The 19,971-nt window shown below is 44.8% G+C and overlaps 1 protein-coding gene across 1 annotated transcript in view; it reads left to right on the top strand.

The window, feature by feature from the left end:
• NSD3 (nuclear receptor binding SET domain protein 3) overlaps nt 1–19,971 on the top strand; it is a 4,286,093-nt gene that overhangs the window by 1,511,535 nt on the left and 2,754,587 nt on the right. The gene's annotated exons all lie outside the window — the stretch shown is intronic.

Below are 19,971 nucleotides of genomic sequence, written 5' to 3'. Positions count from 1 at the left end.
GCCGTACCTCGGTAGGAAGGCCTTGCATAGGCCCTCCACACTTAAGTCCTAGGCCTCAAACTTCTGGTACTGTAAGGAGAGATGAAGAGGAACTTTCTAACACCTCCTCAGAGGACTCTCTCTCCTACACTTCACAGATCACCTCTACCCTGGGATATGGCTCCCCAGAAGAAGAGTCCATTGACCCTGACTCCCCAGTTGAGGATTTAACCTTCGGAGAAACAATCTGCAAAATGAAAGGCCACTTTAAGTGGGAATTCACTGACATGACTTTGGTGCAGAAGATGTTCTATGACCTCATACAGTTGGACTCTCCCAGTCCTTCTGCTGTCCCACGTATTCTGCTGGCATTTCTGGATGCCTTTTATTCAGCATCCCTTAACCCTGACTCACAACCACCTGTCCCCACACAGTTCTGACAGATTGTACAAAGTTCCAGAATCAGGGAAATTTCTCTTTAACTGCCCTCCAGCTGACCCAGCCACTATTTCCATTTCCACTGACAGGTCTTTCAGACTTATACCCACTGCAACCATACTTCCAGCTGACAAAGACAGCAAGACAATGGAACATCTCGGCAAGAAGATCTAAACTTCTGCCACTTTGTCTTTCAGGGCTACAAATTACCAGACTCACATTGCCAAGTACTCCTTAGCCCTGCTGGGCAAAGCCACCAAGGAATTGGCCTACATCCCAGATTGCGTGGCAAAAGCCTTACTGTCCTCCCTCCTAGCTCTCACCTCTCAGGTTAAAAGACACTCCATAAGGTGCAGTTATGATGCAGCTGAAGCCTCAGCTAGATCAGCTGCATCAGCTTCTGCTTTAAGGAGATATTCTTGGCTATGTCTACAGCCTCTGCCTGATGACTTCAGGGCAAAGCTTATTGATACCCCTTTAGATCATTCTGCCTTTTTTCACACTAAAGTAGCTGACCTCTTCTAGTCTCTACAGCAAAAAAGACAAATAAATGCATGACCTCCCAGGGACCTCTTAGAAAACCACACCCTCTGGCTAGAGCTTCTCCAGCCCCCAGCCAGAGGCCTCCCTTTCAAGATAGGGCAGGTAGCGTCTGATTACCTATCAGCCTTACTACCAACTCTTTCTACCCCTCTACCCCTGTCTGCCCATCTCTCTCACTGTCTCCCTGTACGTTCCCACAGTACTTCAAACAAATTGGTTCTTTCCATCATCCAGAACTGTTACTTTATGACCTGGGTCTCCCCCCAGTATGAAAGGGCACTTCTCAGCCCCCCACCAGTCAGCTCCGCCTCCTGCAACCTGTATTGCAAGCTCTGCTGACTCAAGACACCATATAACCAGTGCCACTAGAAGCAAAAGGAAAAGGATTCTATTCCAGAATTTTTCTATACCCAGAAAGGATGGACCATGGAAACCTGTACTGGATCTCGCACGTTTCAGTCTGTTCCTAAAGGTCCCTACCTTCAGGATGCTCACTCTCCCAACCTCTTCCGCGTGCTCCTCCCCCAAGGGTTCATGGTAGCCCTAGGTGTAATGGATGCTTATCTGCACATTCCAATAAAGCCCACATTCTGGAAATACCTGTGGTTTGTGGCAGGCTTATCCCATTTTCAATTCTCTGCCTTGCCCTTTGGGCTTTCCACTGCACCCAGTGTTTTTAGAAAATGTCTGGCTCCAGTCATTGTTTATTGCCGGACAATGGGTATGCAAGTATTCCCCTACCTAGATGACCTGCTGATTCAGGCAGACAATCAGAAGACCCTCCTCCTTCACACTCAGCTTCTTCTTTCCCTATTGCAGTCTCTAGGATTTCAGATAAGTTTCCCAAAATCTCACCTGGAAGCCCACACAGGACATTGTCTTCCTGGGGTGCAGGATTTGCACAGACCTTGCAAAGGCCTTCCTGCCCCCAGACAAGGTGGTATCCTTGGCAGACCACCTGCTCTGCATCCTCCAAGCATCAGAACTGACAGCAAGGCAGTACCTGCGACCTCTGGGTTACATGGCAACCACTATACCCATGCTCCCTTTAGCAAGACTGCACATGAGAAAGCTACAATGGTATCTTCAGTCATTCTGGACCCAACATTCCCTTCCCTGGGAATTCAGAGTGCACCTTCTACATTGCTTGAAACAAGAAATTCAGTGGTGGCTGGTACAAGTGGCTAGCAACCCAGGCCTCCCTCTCCAATCACCCCAACCCACACAGATCATACATACAGATGCTTCATATCTGGGCTGGAGAGTAACCCTAGGCCAGAGATGTGCACAGTTTGTGGCCAAATACACACAGACTAAAGTGCATCAATGTAAGAGAGATGAGGGTAATCCTCCTTGCTGTGCAAGCCTTCCTACCTTACCTCCAGCAAGGCTCACTCAAGATTTTCATGGACAGCACCACTGTCCTGTGGTATCTCAACAAACAGGGAGGGACCAAATCCTACCTCCTTTGTAGACTAGCTCTGCTGGTGTGGGAGCTGGCCACCTCACAGGGGATTACCCTGCAGGCAGTTTATATCCCCTCCCTTCACAACTCCCAGGCTGATTATCTCAGCAGAACCATCACAAACAACCATGAATGGATGCTTCACAGAGATGTCTTCTTGGATCTGGTCCACCGGTGGGTGCACCTCAAATAGACCTGCTTGCCTCCTCCATCAACAGTCGACTTCCTGACGTCTGCACCAGTACACCAGACCCCAAGGCACTGGCAACAGATGCCTTCTTAATTTCTTGGAAGGGGAAATTTCTGTATGCTCCCCTCCCTTCTCATTGATTCAAAAGGTGCTGCTGAAAATTCAGCAGGACAGACCAAAAATCTTGCTAGTGACTCCCCTACTGGCCAAGACAGCATTGGTTTCCTCCTCCTTCATTTATCCAAGGGCAATCACCACAAGTTATCCCCCTCAGTGGACCTTCTCACACAGCACAAGGGATCACAGATACACCCACAGTGGCAGTCTCTGCACCTCACCCTGTGGTTGATAGGATTTTGATCCCCTTTAGACACCTGTACAACGAGGACATGCTCAATGTCCTGCAAGAGGCCAGGAAACCTAACACAAGAAAATCTTATCTCTCAAAGTAGAAAAGGTTTTTCATATGGCGTCCCAAAACACAGTTAGACCCGCTGGCAAGCGACAGCCCTCTAATCCTGTCTTACTTGTGTGAACTATTGCAGACAAGCCTGGCCTACTCTTCTATAAAAGCGCACTTGTCTGCAGTCTTGGCCTGTCTCTCTGGATCCACCCCTAGCATCCAGACGTCCTACCAAACTCTTCCTCAAAGGGGTACTTCACCTAAGACCCCCCAGAAAACCGTCCCCTCCTCCCTGGGTTCTTAACTGTGTACTGGAAAAACTCACCCTAGCTCCTTTTGAGCCAGCAGGAAAAGCCTCCCTAAAACTTTGCATGTGGAAAACAGTTTTATTGGTGGCTCTGACCTCAGCCAGGAGGGTCTCAGAGCTGTAAGCTCTGATGGCTAACCCACCATTCCTGGTCTTCCACCTTGATAGGGTTACTCTCAGAACTAATCCATCCTTCATGCCCAAGGCGATGAATGACCTATTTTTGAACCAGTCCGTACACCTGCCCACCTTTTTCCCCAACCTGCAGGGGGATAGTGAGAGAGAGTACTCCATTCTCTAGTTGCCCACAGACTGCTTAGGTTTGTCTTCATAAAACCAAGTCCATTAGAAAATCTGACCAACTGTTTGTCTCTTTCCACCCCAAAGGCCTGGGAAAGCAGTGACCAAACAGACCATTTCTGCCTGGATCTCCAAGGTCATTTCCTTCTGCTACATATACCACGGGAAAACCTTGGAGGGCAATATTAAAGCCCACTCCACCAGAGCTATGGCCTCTTCAGGAGCCTTCTTTAAGGGGCTAGACACCAACAAGGTCACTGAAGCAGCTACTTGGTCCTCAATGCACACTTTCACCAAACATTACAATCTGGACCATATATCTTGGGCCAGGACAGGGTTTTGCCAGAGCTATCCTTCATCGATTCCTGGAAACATCAACCAGACCACCACCCCATTCACAGTGAGCTTTGGCACTCATCCACATGTAGAATACTGCAATATTGGAATAGAAGGATCCACTACTAACCCTAGACTTAGACTAAGCCGTAGACTACTTCAACAAAACTTTCACTAGCATCCACAACTCAGCTGCACCTATTAGAAAGATCAGTGTCAAGTCAAACTATGCTCCATGGCTAAGCAAGGACACGAGCCCTGCTAAAAGCCAGAGATAGAGCATGGAGATCCTGGAAAAAGAAAAAAAACAACCTAACCAAACAAAACTACCAAAAACTAATAAACCAAGAAAAAAGACAAACCGTACTCGATAAACAAAACTATTTCCTCACCAGCCAAACCAAGCACACAAGAGACCCACATAAAATCTGGAATTCCATCAACTCCCTACTCAACCCTGGAAAAGCATCCACCCCAACTCCCACCACCAATAATAGCACCACAGACATTGCATCCCAATTTAACCAACACTTCACTCAAACAGTTCTATCACTGGCCTCTCAGATCCCCAAAACTTACCACCCAAACCCACCTAGCTAGCCCCTTAACGATATCCCCTCTCTCACACTATCTCCTGTCCCCACCAGTAGTATTAGAAAACTCCTACAAAAACTCAAACCCACCACCCTTGCTGCAGACAACGTACCTGCTGACTTCCTAAAAATGACAGCTGACTCCCTCTCAAACCCAATATCCATCCTAATAAACCGCTCCATGCAGGAAACCTACATCCCTAAACTATGGAAAATATCTAACATCATCCCCCTTCACAAAGGAGGAAACTGTTATGAGTTCTCCAACTACCGACCAATAGCCATCCTATCCCCCTTATCCAAAATACTTGAAAGATGTATACACTCCCAAAGTGTACAATTCCTAAACTCTAACAACCTACTGTCAACCAATCAACACGGCTTCCGACAACACCATAGCACTACTACCGCTCTTCTGACCTTTACAAACATAGTGAACCATCACAGAAATAAAAACAATTTTGTATCAGTAATATTTCTTGACTTATCCAAGGCATTTGACATGGTGTCACACACCATGCTACTGGACTCCATGTCCTTCCTATGCTTTTCCCCTTCCACTATTGCATGATTTCAATGCTGCTTATCAGACAGACAGCAGTCTGTTCAGTGGCAGAATACACTATCACCACTACTACCTACAACCAATAGGAGTCCCACAGGGTTCAATATTAGGACCACTACTTTTTTCCATTTTCACTAACAGCCTCCAGACGTCCACCTAAAATGCCTCACTCATACAATACGCAGATGACTCCACTCTGATCTGCTCTGCACCATCACTCACAACCCTTCAAAAACTTACTCGACTCCTTCACCTAGGTAGAAAACTGGATTACCCAGATACAACTAATCCTTAATCCCAACAAAACCAAACTACTCATTTTCACACCTCTCAAATCTAAATCTATCAACCAACCTTTTACAATCACTGCCAAAAATGGTACCAACATCTTACCCACAAACCATACCAAACTCCTTGGCATGGAAATAGACAAACTACTGTTTGATGTGCATATAGCACAAACCATAAAAAAAGTCCACAAAAAATTGGGAACACTATATAGACACAAAAAGTTCCTAACTGACCAAGCACACATAACACTTGCCCAAACACACCTTCTATCTACTCTAATGTACGCCGCACCAATCCTTACACACATAAGAAAACAGGACCTTGAACAACTTCATTCATGCTACAATAAAATCGCCAGATTCGCTTCTAAATCCAGCTACAAATCACACCACTGTCATGCACTACGTAAACTGCAATGGCTAGAACTACCCCAGCTAATCAGTTATCATCAACTAACAATTGCCTACAATATTTTGAAGTATCCACTCAAAACCCCATCTGTTAGTCAGTTATTAATCAAGCACACATCAAATCGTCCCCTACGCTCTTCAGAAGAAACACTACTATCTATCACCAAAGCCAGCAACTATGCAGGGCACGCACTATTCTCTCATAGCATAGCAAGAAACTGGAATAACCTTCACCCTAACCTTACCTCTGCTAAATCACCCAATATCTTTAAAAACTCTCTAAAAGCCCACATCATGAATAAATGGATATGCCCATGCATCACATAACATTCAAACATCTCTTTTTACCACAATTTCTACTCTCACTGTCTGATATATATATAGTATATTGTTTGACAATGTATAACAATTTATTTCAATCTGCTGAACTTTACTGTGAACTGTACATAATGTATACCTGAACATTTGATGTGCTGAACTTAACATAAATTGTACATAATCTAGGTCTGATCAACTGAGGCTTGAACTTATTGAAATGTTCTGAACTTATCAGAAATTGTACAGAATCTATGTCTGAACATTTGATTTGTGAACATATTGTAAACTAGAACTAAAATGTTATGGAGCTTTTCTCCCTGGGCCTCCACTGTAAATGGACCTGTGTCCAGTTGGACTATCCCGGTAAACAAATGTAAAATTAAAATAAAATAAAAGAAGGACGTAGAAAAGTTGTGTAAAATCTTACCCTAGCCATAGATGTCCTTCCTTTCCATGTTGCAGTATTCCTTCCCACCCTCCTTCCCCTCCTGTCAGGTTGCACTTGCTCTTTTGGGTGGCACTAGATGGGCTATGCCCTTCTAGGACTGTCTCCGACTGGGGCCTTCTGTTCTGAGGGCTGGTGCATGCAGATGTCACTTTTATGGCCCACATTCCTACAGCCACATCAGACGCCCGACGCACCCTGAGGGACTGAAAACTTTGGAATACTGGCCGGACATATGCAAAAGGAAGAAGGGTAAACCCACATGTAGAATACTGCAATGTGAAAGAGAAGGACATCTATGGTTATGGCAAGATTTTACATAACTTTTCCTTCTCTTCCAGTATGGCACACTGTGATTACATTTTAAGCACATGCACTTTACAAATACCTTTTCAACACAAACATCTGTACAAAGCAGTTTGATAAACACATGACATACAGTTCTAATACATTTGTAATACAAGTATCTTATATAAATTAGTTTGATATTCACAAATGACATATAATTATTTACAAAATTCCACCTAGCTGTGCTGGCAGTATCTCCTTATGTTACAAGGCCTTCCACCGCCAAGATCTAGTGGACAGGAGGAGCAAACTGGTACTTAAAGGGTTGCTTCCTCCTTCCTCCACCTTGGGGGTGTCTTCACCTTCAGGGGCTCAACCCCCTCCTAAGAGGCCGAAGGAGATCCAGAAGGTCTGGAAGCAGTCTCCTGCGCGGTCTTCCTCGGAACCTCCTAAGAAGGCTCTGAAATTGTGTGAACTGACTCTGTCTTCGAGCGCTGTTCCAGCTTCTTCCGTTCTGCCCCGGTCATCCTCCGTTTTCCTTAGGCTGAGTAGCTCCTCACCTGATCCTACTGTGTCAGCTCCTAGTTCGGCACCGATGGATCAGGTTCCTAGGTCCTGATCTTGCTCCCCCAGGAGATCTTTGAGACCCCGGTCACCAGCTTCTTCCAGGAGCATATCCTCCATGGACATCGGCAGACTGATGAGGCAGTTCCTCGAGACTCAGATTCAGATGGGGCTTGTGTCCACTCCATCTACATCTGGATCTGTGAGGATATTACCTTTCTGACCTTTGACTCCTCCGAATTCTCCCTTTGGTTTCAGAGTCTTTGTTGCTGATGGTCTCCAGTGCCGAGGTTTTGGGGATGATAAAGATTTCCTATTTGCCCCCACCTATTTCCTCAACCCACTGGGTTCCCTTGGCTTCTGTTCCAAGCTCGTCTTGGAGCTGTAGTGTTGAGGTCATTTCCAGGGGGTTGGTCACCGACTCTGAAACTTTTGGAGCCTTTGCTTCTCCTCAGAGTTGCGGCTTTCAACAGTTCGGCTCTGACTCCCCCTTTGGTGTAAGAGGCTCGAGCTCTCCAGGAGGTGTTGGCTCCGTTGGCTTTGGTTCCAGGAGGACAGCTTTCAGTGGTTTGGAGCCCTTCAGCTTTTGAAGTGGTGGAGAGTGTTCTGGTACCTCCCGCTCTTCATTCTGATGTGGGGCCCGAGGCCTCCAGTCTGCATTGTGGATAGCCAGTCCCCCAAAACCACCACGCACTGCCACTATGGAACACCAGGCATCTTCTATTACCTCCTGAGCATCCCACTGAGGAGGTCCCCCCGAAGAGGCTGTGTAAAAGGAACACATTGATTCCCGTATGGAATCAGTTACCACAGACACAGATTTCGAGGAATGAGAAAGGTCTCCAAAGTCCACACCCGACTATGTCTTTTTTGGAGACATTTTAGAAATCCTACTCCAGCAGGGTGGTTGGACAACCCAAACCCTTCCCCGGAGGAGTTGGTGTTTTGGGAAGAATTCATGTCTGGCCCATCATCTACCTGGGTGTCGTCCCCCCCCCCCCCAGCTAATCCAGCTGGTGTCTTCCAGGGCTTGGAAGGAACCAGGTATAGTAGAGCCAGTTCCCAAATGAGCGGACAGAATTCTTAGTGCCCCTGAGAAGAAGTTGCTTTGGGCTAAGGGGTATCCCTGTAGATGCCATGTTTGTTGCGGCAGCCACTAAGAAGGAGCTTGTCCAGGAGAGTGCCTTTGTCCATCAACCTGAATAGATAATCCCGAGCTTTGGACAGACTTGTTAAAAGAGTTTACTCCTCTTCCACATTCACCTTGAAGGCATTAAATGACTTATCCCACTTTACGAGGCTACAGAGGGACTTGGTAAAGGAACTAATAGCTTGACCTCAGGGTCCATGTCCTCTGAGGATCAGAAAACCTTTTCTACTAGACTGGCCACCCTACAGTCACTAGCCAATGCATCCATGAGGTTGATTTCCCATGCTGCAAGATGGTACCTCAAGGGCTGCCATTTCAGGCATTGCCATGAAGTGTCATGTCTGGATGAGGCTGTTTGATTTGTGGTGCCTTTCAAACAAGCCTTTACTAATGCCCCTTTTGGTGGCTCCACCTTATTTGGACCAACAGTTTGTGAGGCTCTCTCCCGGATTGATAAGGACGGAAAGACCTTGTCTGCCATCGGAATACGTTTCTCTACCCCACTAAGGAACTTCTCCAGGAACCAGTATAGGAGTAAGAAAATGTGGTTTTGAAAGTCGTAAAGTCGTTATGTCAGGGAGAATCCCCCTCCTGAGCCAGAGGGGGGAGAATCAGAATGGAAGACACAACCCACACGGCCGATGGGGTCTGCAAAGTCAGGGATTGCCTGAAGCTACTCAAGACAGGCTTTTCCAGCAATCCTGAAAAGTTGCCCGACTGTCCTTGCACCCGTAAGCCTGGGAGGCCATCACAAACAACAAATGGATACTAAGGATAACATCCAGAGGATACTTTATTCCCTTTCTGGAAACTCCCAGATGTTCCAACCAGTCAGAGGGAGGACGCGGCCCATGAACTAGGAAAGCTTTTGCAAAAAAGTGTCATCCAGGAGGTCCCCCCGATCAAGTCTGATTGGGCTTTTACTCCAGATTCTTTTTAGTACCCTGAAAGACAGGGGTCCTGAGACCTATTTTGGATTTGACCTCTCTGAACAAATAGATAAAGCACACAAAGTTCAAGGGTCTATATTATATATTCAAAAACGCTTTTCTTCGAACATATAGTCATCAACCCCTAAAGAGCGAATGGTCTAAAGCACAAACGGCCACTCCCTCAAATTTTTTCCTCAGGGGAAAAAATTCAGTCGGCCATTATCTGGAACTGCCCTTTTCCCCAACGTAGAGCGATCTCAGAGTTGGTATATTTAGTTAGGGGGGTGGGGGGCATGGCCCCCTCGTCGGGGGATGTGAGGGGTGAAGCCTCCCACTTCATTAATGTTTTGAAGATTGTGTTTTTTGTGTACGGCCCTGGAAAAAAATTTGCAGACGTGGCCGTTCGCGCTTTAGGGCGTTCGATCTTTAGGGGGGTCAATGATTTTATGTTTGAAGAAAAGTGTTTTCGAACATATAATATAGACCCAAGTTCAGGATGGTCATGATCCAGTCCCTCTTCCCTCTCTTGAAGGAGGACAATTGGATGTGCTCTGCGGACCTGAAGGACATGTACTACCATATAAAAATGGACAGATGCTCTAGGCACTTTCTAAGTTTCTGGCTGGGAGCCAGTCATAATCATTTCCTTTCACTCCCGTTTGTTCTCACCACAGCCCCCAGGGTGTTCACCAAATACTTGGCAATGGTGGCAGCCCATCTCAGGCTGCAGGCCTACCAGATTTGTCTGTATCTAAATGACTGCCTGCTGACTGCTCCAACCAGGCATCTCGTCATTCAAGCCAGGGACTATTTACTACTGTGACGATTGGGGAGAGATGGGTGAAGGCTGCCAGCCTAGTCAAATAGAATTTGATATGTAATTCTGGCATTTGTAAATAAATGTAAAATACAGGCATGTTTTCTTGATAATAAATGTAAAACACAGGCATGTTTCTTGAGTGTAAAGAATACTGTGAAATGTGTAACTGCAAAATATGTGACAACATTGCACTCTACTGGCCCAGTGAAGCATGTTGTGACCCTTTCATGTTAGAATTCTGCTCCAGTGCGGCCTGATGAAGGTTTCATGCCCATTGTTTTAAGGCTAAAGTTTATGACCAGAATTTAGATGTGGAATGTGCTTTATTGCTCTAGTTTCTGTTAGAATATACATGTGAAATGTCTTCTATTGTTCTAAGTTTCTATGCAGCTGTTAGATTGCTTAAATAATGCAGTTTGTGGCCTGAGAACTCAGACCAGGTGTTAAGATGATGCAATATGAATACTGGGAAAACCTAAGTGTCAAAAATGATGTAATTTGGGAGGGCCTTAGAGACATGTTTGTTAGTAATGTTTAAATACTATTTCTCACAAGAGACTGGAAGCATTTTGACTTTGGACATCTAACTCGGCACTCTGCCTTATGCTCACATTTATGTTTTAGCACTGTGATTTCTTGTAGGAATAGTTAAAGCTAGTAAAGATTAATTAGGTATTTTTCTTTGAAATCAGACCTGTCCTACTGTATTATTTTAAGTTTCTGTGTGATCTCTGAACTCCTAGATAACTCTGTGGTGTAGTAGTTTTGTCTTGTGTTTTAATTATTTATTATTAAATATTTTTTAAAGCCTTCTACCTGTGGCTGGTTTGTGTAGAGATGAGCTTGAGAGTACATTGCATATTTATAGAGGTTATTGTAATAGGCCACTCTAAAGTAAGCCTTGACTGTTAGTCATACTACCATTGGATTATAATATTGCACAGTAATAATTGGACACCCTTTTAAGGGCCTTTTAGTAGCTGATATTATTAACTGGGTGATGGCAGTAATTACTACCATATAGTCTGGGTAAAGGGGCACAGTTGGAGAATCTGTGTCAGCCCTTCCCAGGAGTGTCAGTGAAGTTGTATAAGTACTTATTTCAAAGTGTGTGTGTGTTGTGTCAACTACTTGGCAGGGACATGAAGCACTAGTTGGACAGAGAGGGTACTGGAGGTTTTAGCTTGCCCAGTTAGGCTGAGACCTGGACCCTATAGCTGTGCCAGTGAGGAGTCTTATTGGGGACCTGGTGAGCAAAGGAGCAACCAGCCCCAGCCTGACTGTGATGTCTGTGTGCAATTAAGGGGACTTGTACTTCACTGTGTGTATTAGTTATCCTTTCCTCTCTTTTAGGAGACAACCTCCCTGGTGTTAGTGGTGAGGACCGAGTCCCCTTGATTGCTGGGCCAGGGCATGGTTGTCACAACTACAGGTAGCCCCAACTTGAATAACTATCAACATGCAGAAATCCCAGTTGGATCTGGTTCAGGTCATAGATTTCATCGGGGTATTCGTTTGAATACAAGGACATCCTTTGATTACCTGACAGACAGGGTAACGAATCTAAGAAGTTACATCAGACAAATTGTAACCATACCTCAGCCGCCTGCCACTTTAGTACTCATGACATTGGGTTCATTGGTGGCCACGATGATAATTCTGCGAATGGCTCGTTTTCACATGAGGATACTGCAGTGGACGTTAGCAGTTCAGTGGTCACTACTCAGGAATCCTCCCGGTTCCCATAAAACTATAGTGAGTGTGCAAAGAATCTCTGCTCTGGTGGCTTCACGTTATTCTAGGATGTCCATTCATAGGTGTGTACTAGGCTAATGGCCCTGGGGCCTTTACAAGCCTAGCCCATAGGATTACCCTGGCATCGTGTCACCCGACCTTAGTTCCCAGTGCCTCTGTCGAGTAAAGCCACTGGAGTGATCCCTGGGATGAATTTTCTATTTCCAATCCACTCATCAAGATTTCTCTTGAAGAGGGCCAGTAAGGTGCTCTGCTTGACATATATGGGAAGTCTGTTCCATAACATAGGCAGTCTATGGGGTTCGGAACCTGTCCCTCCAGCATGTTCTGTTGATAGTGGTGATGAGGTTGAGGTCTCTGGAGCATGTGATGTGGAGGGATTGGGATTTCTTTAGATATAGCATTTCTAATAGAGCTGGGTCAGACATGGCTTTCTAAGTCAAGCAGAGATCACCTCTAAGTAGGTGATATGAGACAGAGAATAGTTGGAGTTTTTTGTCTGTCCATATAGGACAAATGTTTAAGGCCTAGGATCCTCTTTGTGAGGTACTTTATTGGCCTCTCCAGTTGTTGCAGGTATTTAGTGAGGTACATGTCAAATGGGGCATTGTACTCAGTGATTGGCCTAATGAGGGAACAGTAGAGTGAGACTATGACCTCTTTCTTCCTGGATGCAAAACCCTTGGTAATGAGATGTGCCACATAGAAGGACTTTCTGACCACAGTGGCAGTGTGGTCGTCAAAAGAGTGGTTGCTGTCAACCTTTGTTCCCAGATCTCTCATAACGCCTTCTGTGTTCAGTGGACTGCCATTGATGCATTAATTCATGGGAACTGGGTTTTTCCCAAAGGGGATGACAGCACATTTTTTGTCATTGAGCTTAAGGCCATGGTTCTGACACCAGTCGATGGTCTCAGTGAGGCCTTTCTGTAGGATATCAACATCACTCGGGGAGTTAATAATAGCTCCCAACTTGCAATTGTTTGCAAACTTTGTCAACCAGAGTCCTTTCGTGTTGACGTGACTTCAGAGAAGTAGATACCAAACAAGAGAGGACCCAGGACCGAACCTTGTGGGACTCCACTCGTGACTGGTCTGCAGTCTTGACTTGGAGTCAGCTACTTTCACACTGTGGGTTCACCTGTGAACCAGTTTGCAACCCATCTAGTGATATAGGGGTTGATGCCTAGCTTAGTGAGTTTTTCTATGATTCCTGAGTGGGGAATGATATCAAAGGCCATGGCCAGATCAAGGTAGGCTATATGAACCACCTTGTCTTCATCCACAGCTCTGGTGACTGACTCAAAGAAGTCGATCAAGTTGAGCAGGCATGGTCTACCCTTCACAAAACCAAACTGTGTGGGATCCAGAGTTTGGAGATTACCTATATACTTGTTTATTAGGTCCATGATGATGTGTTCCATAGCTTTGCATATCAGACTCATCAGGCTAATGGGGCGGTAGTTCCCAGGGTCTGCAGTCGCTCCTGCTTTGTGGAGAGGGATGACTGTATGACTGTAGCAGTGCGCCATTTGGTAGGGACAAAGCCTGAGGTGAGGCTGTGATTAAACAGGGCACACAGGTGAGGTGCCAGTTCACACTAGTTCATGTAGAACACAGCCAGGGATATTGTCAGGTCCCATAGAAGCTGTATTCTTGGCCTTGGACAGTGCTGTTTTAACCTGTGCAGCAGTAATACTGGGTGCCTGGCAGTCTACTGGTATTCTGACTGGTCCTTCCATCTCCAAATGCCACTTTGACCACAAATGTCTCCCAGCTAAGGGTGGGGTGGGGGCATTATCTGGGTCGAACAGTCCAAGGCACATGGATGTCCCAGGAGACCGAGTTGCATCTCAGTGCATTGTAGATGTGAGCTGCTGTTCTACTGTTGCAGGAACTCGACAGCTTTCTCCCTATGGGGATTATTGTGATCCAAACGGACATATCAGTAGTTTGGTACATTAACAAACAGGGAGGAGCCAGGTCCTATCCCCTATGTCGAGAGGTGATGAGGGTTTAGCAGTGGGCGAACTCCAATAGCTTTCCGGTAACAATGGACATTCTCGAGGAGCCCAACGTATTAGCAGACCGGCTCAGTCGAGTTTTACTGACTCCTCACGAGTGGTGTCTGAACCAGTCAGAGGCAGACATGATCTTCCAGAAATGGGATAATCCATGCTGTGATGTATTTGCTCTCCCTTTCAGCTACAAATGCAGTAGGTACTTTGCCTTTATCCCTTCTCAGGGACAGTCACTCAGGGACGCTGTAGTCCATGCTTGGCCCTCCATTCTTCATTTATGCTTTTCCTTCTCTGCCTCTAATTCCCAAGTTCTTGCAGAAAGCTCTCAGGTTGCAGAGCAAAGTTATTCTCATTGCCCCCGTTTGTCAAACGTGTTTCACCTTCTTTTGGTCTCATCTGATTTGCCCTCTGATGAGGTTGGATCCGACCTCAGATCTGCTCTCTCACCCATCAGGCATCCCCATCCAGACATACAGAACCTGAAGTTAATTGCATAGTTTTCCACTTCTAATGATGGCAAGATTTCCCAGGCTTTCTTCCCCCGTTTGAAAAATTTTGGTCTCTTCAAATAGGACTTCGCCAAGTAAGGTTTATAGAAGCAAGTGGAAAAGATTTGCTATTTGGGCTGAACAGAAGTGGATAGATCCTTTTACAGTACCAGTTGCAGTCATACTTGACTTTTTCTCTTCCCTTTTCTATGGTGGAGCTAGTCATTCTACTGGCAAAGTCAATTTAGCAGCCATATCCAATTTTCACTTTGGTTTTGATTTTTTTATCCCTTGCCTCTTCTAAGCTCTTTAAAACTTTCCTCAGGGCCACTTTCCTGCTACGGCCTCCAGTGAAAGATCTAGTCCTTGGGATCTAACAATGATTTTGCATGCACTGGTCCACCCACCCTTTGAGCCTGCAGCTACTGTGGATTTGAAATTCCTTTTCTGGAAAATGTTTTTTCTGGTAGCTATTATGTTTGCAAAAAGAGTGTCTGAACTCCAAGCCCTTTCTTCAAAATTTCCATATTTGATTTTTCACAAGGATGGAGTTATCCTGCGTACTAATCCTTCATTTTTTTCCTAAGGTGGCTAAGGAAAGGTGTATTAATCACTCTGTCAATCTTCCAGTCTTTTTTCTCAGTTATCAGAACAAAGGTGAATATACTCTCCATTTGCTTGATGTTCAAAGACAACTTTGTTTTTATTTATACAGGACCAAGTCCTTTAGGAAGTCTGATCAGTTGTTTGTATCTTTTTCTGTGACAAAGACAGGTAAATCTAATTCCAAAATCTTGCTAGCAAGATGGTTGACTGTAGTACCTTCATTTACTCTTCCAAATATGTTCCCTTACCAGGACAAATTAAGGCCCACTCCACAAAATCCATGGCTACTTTTCAGGCCTTTTGGTCTAGAGTTTCAATTGAGGCCATTTCCGCAGCAGCTGCTTGGTCTAATCCTCACTCATTTATTACGCATTACAAATTGGACATCATATTCAGAAGTAAAGGTACTTTTGGCTCTGCTGTTCTTAGGTTCATAGATGTTTACTAGGCTAATGAGCACGAGGGCCTTTTAAGCCTAGTCATGCTTCCCAAATCTCTGACAAGTTCTGATACCCTTGATAAGTGTAAGAATGGGTTTGGGAGATGAACCATTTACAGGTTACCTCTGTCCATTAGATACATTGGTGCCAAACCAGGGATGAATTTCCGATTTCCCATCCAGTTGTCCAAGTTGCACTTGAATTGGGTTAGGGAGGAACTCAGCTTCACATGGATGGGGAGCCTCTTCCATAGACTGAGTAGTCTCTGTGATACATACCTATCTCTCCAGCAGGTGTTATTTATATAACAGGCAAGGTTTAAGTCTTCAGAACTGGTAATTCTGGTGCTGTTTGTTTTGTGAATATGCAGGAGCTCCGCCAGAGTGGGGTCTGACAATGCCCTGTATGCCAGGCATAGATCTCCCATCGAAAGCCTGTAGGAGAGAGAACACAGGGAGAGGGCCTTGAGGCAGTCTGCGTAGGACATATTACTTATGCCTTGTATTCTTTTAGTGAGGAACTCTGTGGACGTTTCAGTTGTTGGATATGCCAGGTAAGGTACATACCAAAGGGGGCATTGTACTCAATGATAGGTCTGATGAATGCCGAATACAGTGCAACAGTGACTTCCTTTGAATTAAATGCCATACCTTTGTTTATAAGTTGCGCAACATAGAATGATTTCCTTACCACTGTAGGCAAGTGATGATCAAAGGCTAGATTACTATCTATGTGCGTCCCTAAGTTCTTGACTGCTGGGTCAACTCTAAGGGGTGTGTTGTTAATATGATAGTCACTAGGGATGGGTGACTTCCCAAATCATACTGTTATGCATTTCTTGGCATTTAGTTTTAGTCCATGACTCTAACACCAGTTGTTTGTCTGTGTCAGCCCTTCCTGGAGAAAATTTGTTTGTGTGAGATTCAGTGACAGGTCCTAATTTACAATCATCTGCAAATTTAGTCAGCCAGACACCACTGACATTAGCCTTGACTTCTGAGAAGTACATGCCAAAAAGGAGAGGTCCAAGGACTGATCCCTGAGGGACTCCACTTGTGACTGGCCTTTTTGTAGAGGTGGACTCCCCATTTCTAACTTCCTGGATCCTGTCTGTGAGCCAGTTGGCTATCCACCGGGTGACATACAGGTTTGTACCTAACCCCTTGAGTTTGTCAACAATAGCCGAGTGGCGTATTGTGTCAAATGCCTTGGCCAGGCTAAGGTAGAAAGTGTGGATGACTTTGCCCTCATCTATTGCTTTAGCGACCTTCTCAAAGAAGTCCACCAGGTTGTGTAGGCATGATCTGTTCTTGACAAAATCAAACTGGGTTGGGTCCTGTCTCTGGAGGTTTGCTGTATCTTTGTTGATCTTCTCCATGATAATTCTTTCCGTGGCTTTACATATAAGACTAGTGAGACTTATGGGTCTGTAATTTCCCCACCTTTGTGCAGAGGGATGATTGTTGCCTTTCTTCATTCATGAGGCACAAAGCTTGTTTGGAGACTACAGTTAAGTAGTAATTCCAGGAGCCCGGATAGGTCCATGTTTCATGCTATTTAAAAGGAATCCTGGGATATTGTCTGGGCCTATTGATGCAGTGTTCTTGGTCTTAGAGAGAGCATTAAGGACCTATTCCCTAGTGATAGTTGAGGGAGTTATATTTGATGCAATTTCCTGAGGGAAGGTTGACAGGGAGAGAGAGGGGTAAAGTTGGAGCTGAATTTATCAGCCAGGAGGTTTGCTAGAGACATAGTTGTCCTTGGCTTGGGAGACCAAATTTACCTTCAGTTTGGCTTTGGTAGACTTTATTTGTCCTCTGAGTTTGTTTAGTTTGATGAGAGTGCTTTTTATCCTGCTGGGTGCTACACCTCCTAATTTTTGCAGTGATTTTCTTTCTCCTGTTATACAGCCGATTTAATTTTGTGATTCCACCAGGGTGGCTTGTTTTTTTAGTTAGTTCTGTGCTTCTTCCTAGTGGGTACAGCTGCCTCTATACAGCTATTAACATGCTTGTACAGGGTTTCTTTGAACAGTTCTGCATAGGCAGAAGTGTTCTCAAGGTTTATGGGGCTTGAAATTTTGCCAGGTTCTCACTTAATAGCAGGAGGTTAGCCATAGAGTAGTTTCTGAATATTCCAGGTTTAGCTGGGGGTCCCAGTTTTATTTTTACTTTAAAGGAGACCATTTCGTGGGCTGACCTTACCAGGGAAGGCATTACAGTAGGGGGTGTGCAGCAGTCTCCCATATTAGTGAGAACCAGATCCAGTATGGTTGCACCCCTGGTTGGTGTATTGACTATATCTGGTCCAGAGAGTTTGTTTTTAGAAAATTCAGTAATCTCTGTGTACGTACGTTTGGTATTGTATAGGATTCCTAGTTAATGGTGGGATAATTAAACTCACCCATGAATATGGTTTTGTGTTGGATGGTTAGTGTTTCTAATAAGTTTAAATACTCTGTATGGGTTCCCTGGGTCATAGAGGAGGACCAATAGCTTGGGAGGAGGTGGTACTGGATTTTACCTATGGTGAGATCGTCTCAAGTGAATTGTCCTGTTTGACTAGCCTTGAAGTATATTTATTTTTGATGTATGTAGAGACACCTCCACGTTTAGTCCCTGCCTGTGAAGTAGCTGGCCAAAATGTGTGGAAACATTATAACCTTGCACTGTTGGTGTGCTCTCTGCGGCTGTAAACCATGTCTCAGTCACAGCACAGATATCAACATTCTGTAGGGTAAAGAGAGCTTCTAGTGAGTGGAGTTTTTTTGTTTAGACTCCTAGCATTGATCAGTAATATCTTTAGATTTTCTTGGTTTTGATTTGCTTTGTTGGAAGTACTTTGTTTGCCATTGCCTAAAAAAGCACTATGGGGGAAGAGGCAGTGTTTTAGCTAATATTTAAAAGCCTAGAGGGGAGAGGTGCAGACCATCCCTGGCAAAGCACCATTTTCTGTTGACCATCTCCTTCCATACTGACAAATATTGCACCCCCTTAGAATGACACCAGAAACTAAGCCAGTTATTAAAGTCAATCATCTTTTGTTCGTATTGTGGCATCATTGTTGAAGACGGTAAAATGCTGCTCAGTGTTAGGCTCATACTAGCCTGAGGCACACATTTCGAGAGTTCCATGATCTCTATTCATATAGTCTAGGGAGGTACGTCTCAGGTCATTCACTCCCACATGGACTATGACTGAGTCATATTGGTAATTGTGGTCCAGTGACCTGATTGCATGCGTAATGTGACAGATTCTAGCCCTTGATAAGCAACTGACCGTAACTTTCTCCTTGCTCAGCCTAGTGAGGCTATGTTCTCCAGAATATCCTTCCATGAGGGCGACCTAGAATCTTAGTAGCTGGGGACTGTGTCCCACAGGTTAATGGAATGAAATGGACATCATCAGATAAAGAAGTTCTGTTCTTACCATAATGTTCTGTGTTGTCCATCTTCATTTCTATTAGCCTTCCTGCCCCCCATCCCCCTGTCACTTAGTCTTTAGGAAGTCTGGTTGAATGGTCAAAGGAATTTCCATTCCTTATGTTGAGCTCCTGATGATGTTAGTAGAGTTTTTGTATTTCTGTAGTGTAAATATGTTTATGTGCTATGCCTTTGTGGGCAAATTCGATCTGAGGTACGTTGGGAGAGCAGGGTATTGTGGGTATAGGGGAGGAGCTCAAATCAGGACTCTCAAGCAATAGAAAATGTGGCCTGTCAGTTCCGAGGATTGGAACCGAAACCCACAGGTTAATGGAAATGAAGATCGAGAACACAAATGGAATGTTATGGTTAGAGCATAACTGCTTTTTTCTTTGCATAGGAATACCTCTTTGCATAGGAGTACCTCTTTTTTGCCCGAAGTGCCTTTGGAGAGTCATCTCAGTAGCTCCATTCACATTCCTGTGTTTTTTCACAGTTTTTCCAACAAGGGTAAATATCTTCTGCATTGTTTGGATGTGCATAAGAAATTGAATTTTTATTTAGACAGGACCAAGGCCTTTAGAAAATCCAGTGAATTATTTATTTCCTTTTCGAGCTCTAGGTTTGGCAGGCCTTTGTCAAAAGTGATTTTATCTAAGTGGCTTTCAGACTATCTGTTTCAGTCATACTTTGGAAGGCAAAACCTCACCAAGCAAAACTGTAGGGTCATTCTACCAGAATTATGGCTACTTCTACGGCTTTCTTTTCTAGAGTAGCCTTGGGTGAATTTTGTGTAGCGGCTACTTGGATGGCCCTCCATACCTTTGTTTCTTATTACAAGGTGGATATTCAGTCAATATCCAGGTCTTCCTTTGGCTTCACCTTGTTGTGGAATATCTTTTC

This window comes from Protopterus annectens, chromosome 9.part0 (assembly GCF_019279795.1).
Source record: "Protopterus annectens isolate FY-2018-M chromosome 9.part0, PAN1.0, whole genome shotgun sequence".
In the NCBI taxonomy this organism is placed as follows: domain Eukaryota; kingdom Metazoa; phylum Chordata; order Ceratodontiformes; family Protopteridae; genus Protopterus; species Protopterus annectens.
This window is presented reverse-complemented; position numbering and strand designations above follow the sequence as displayed.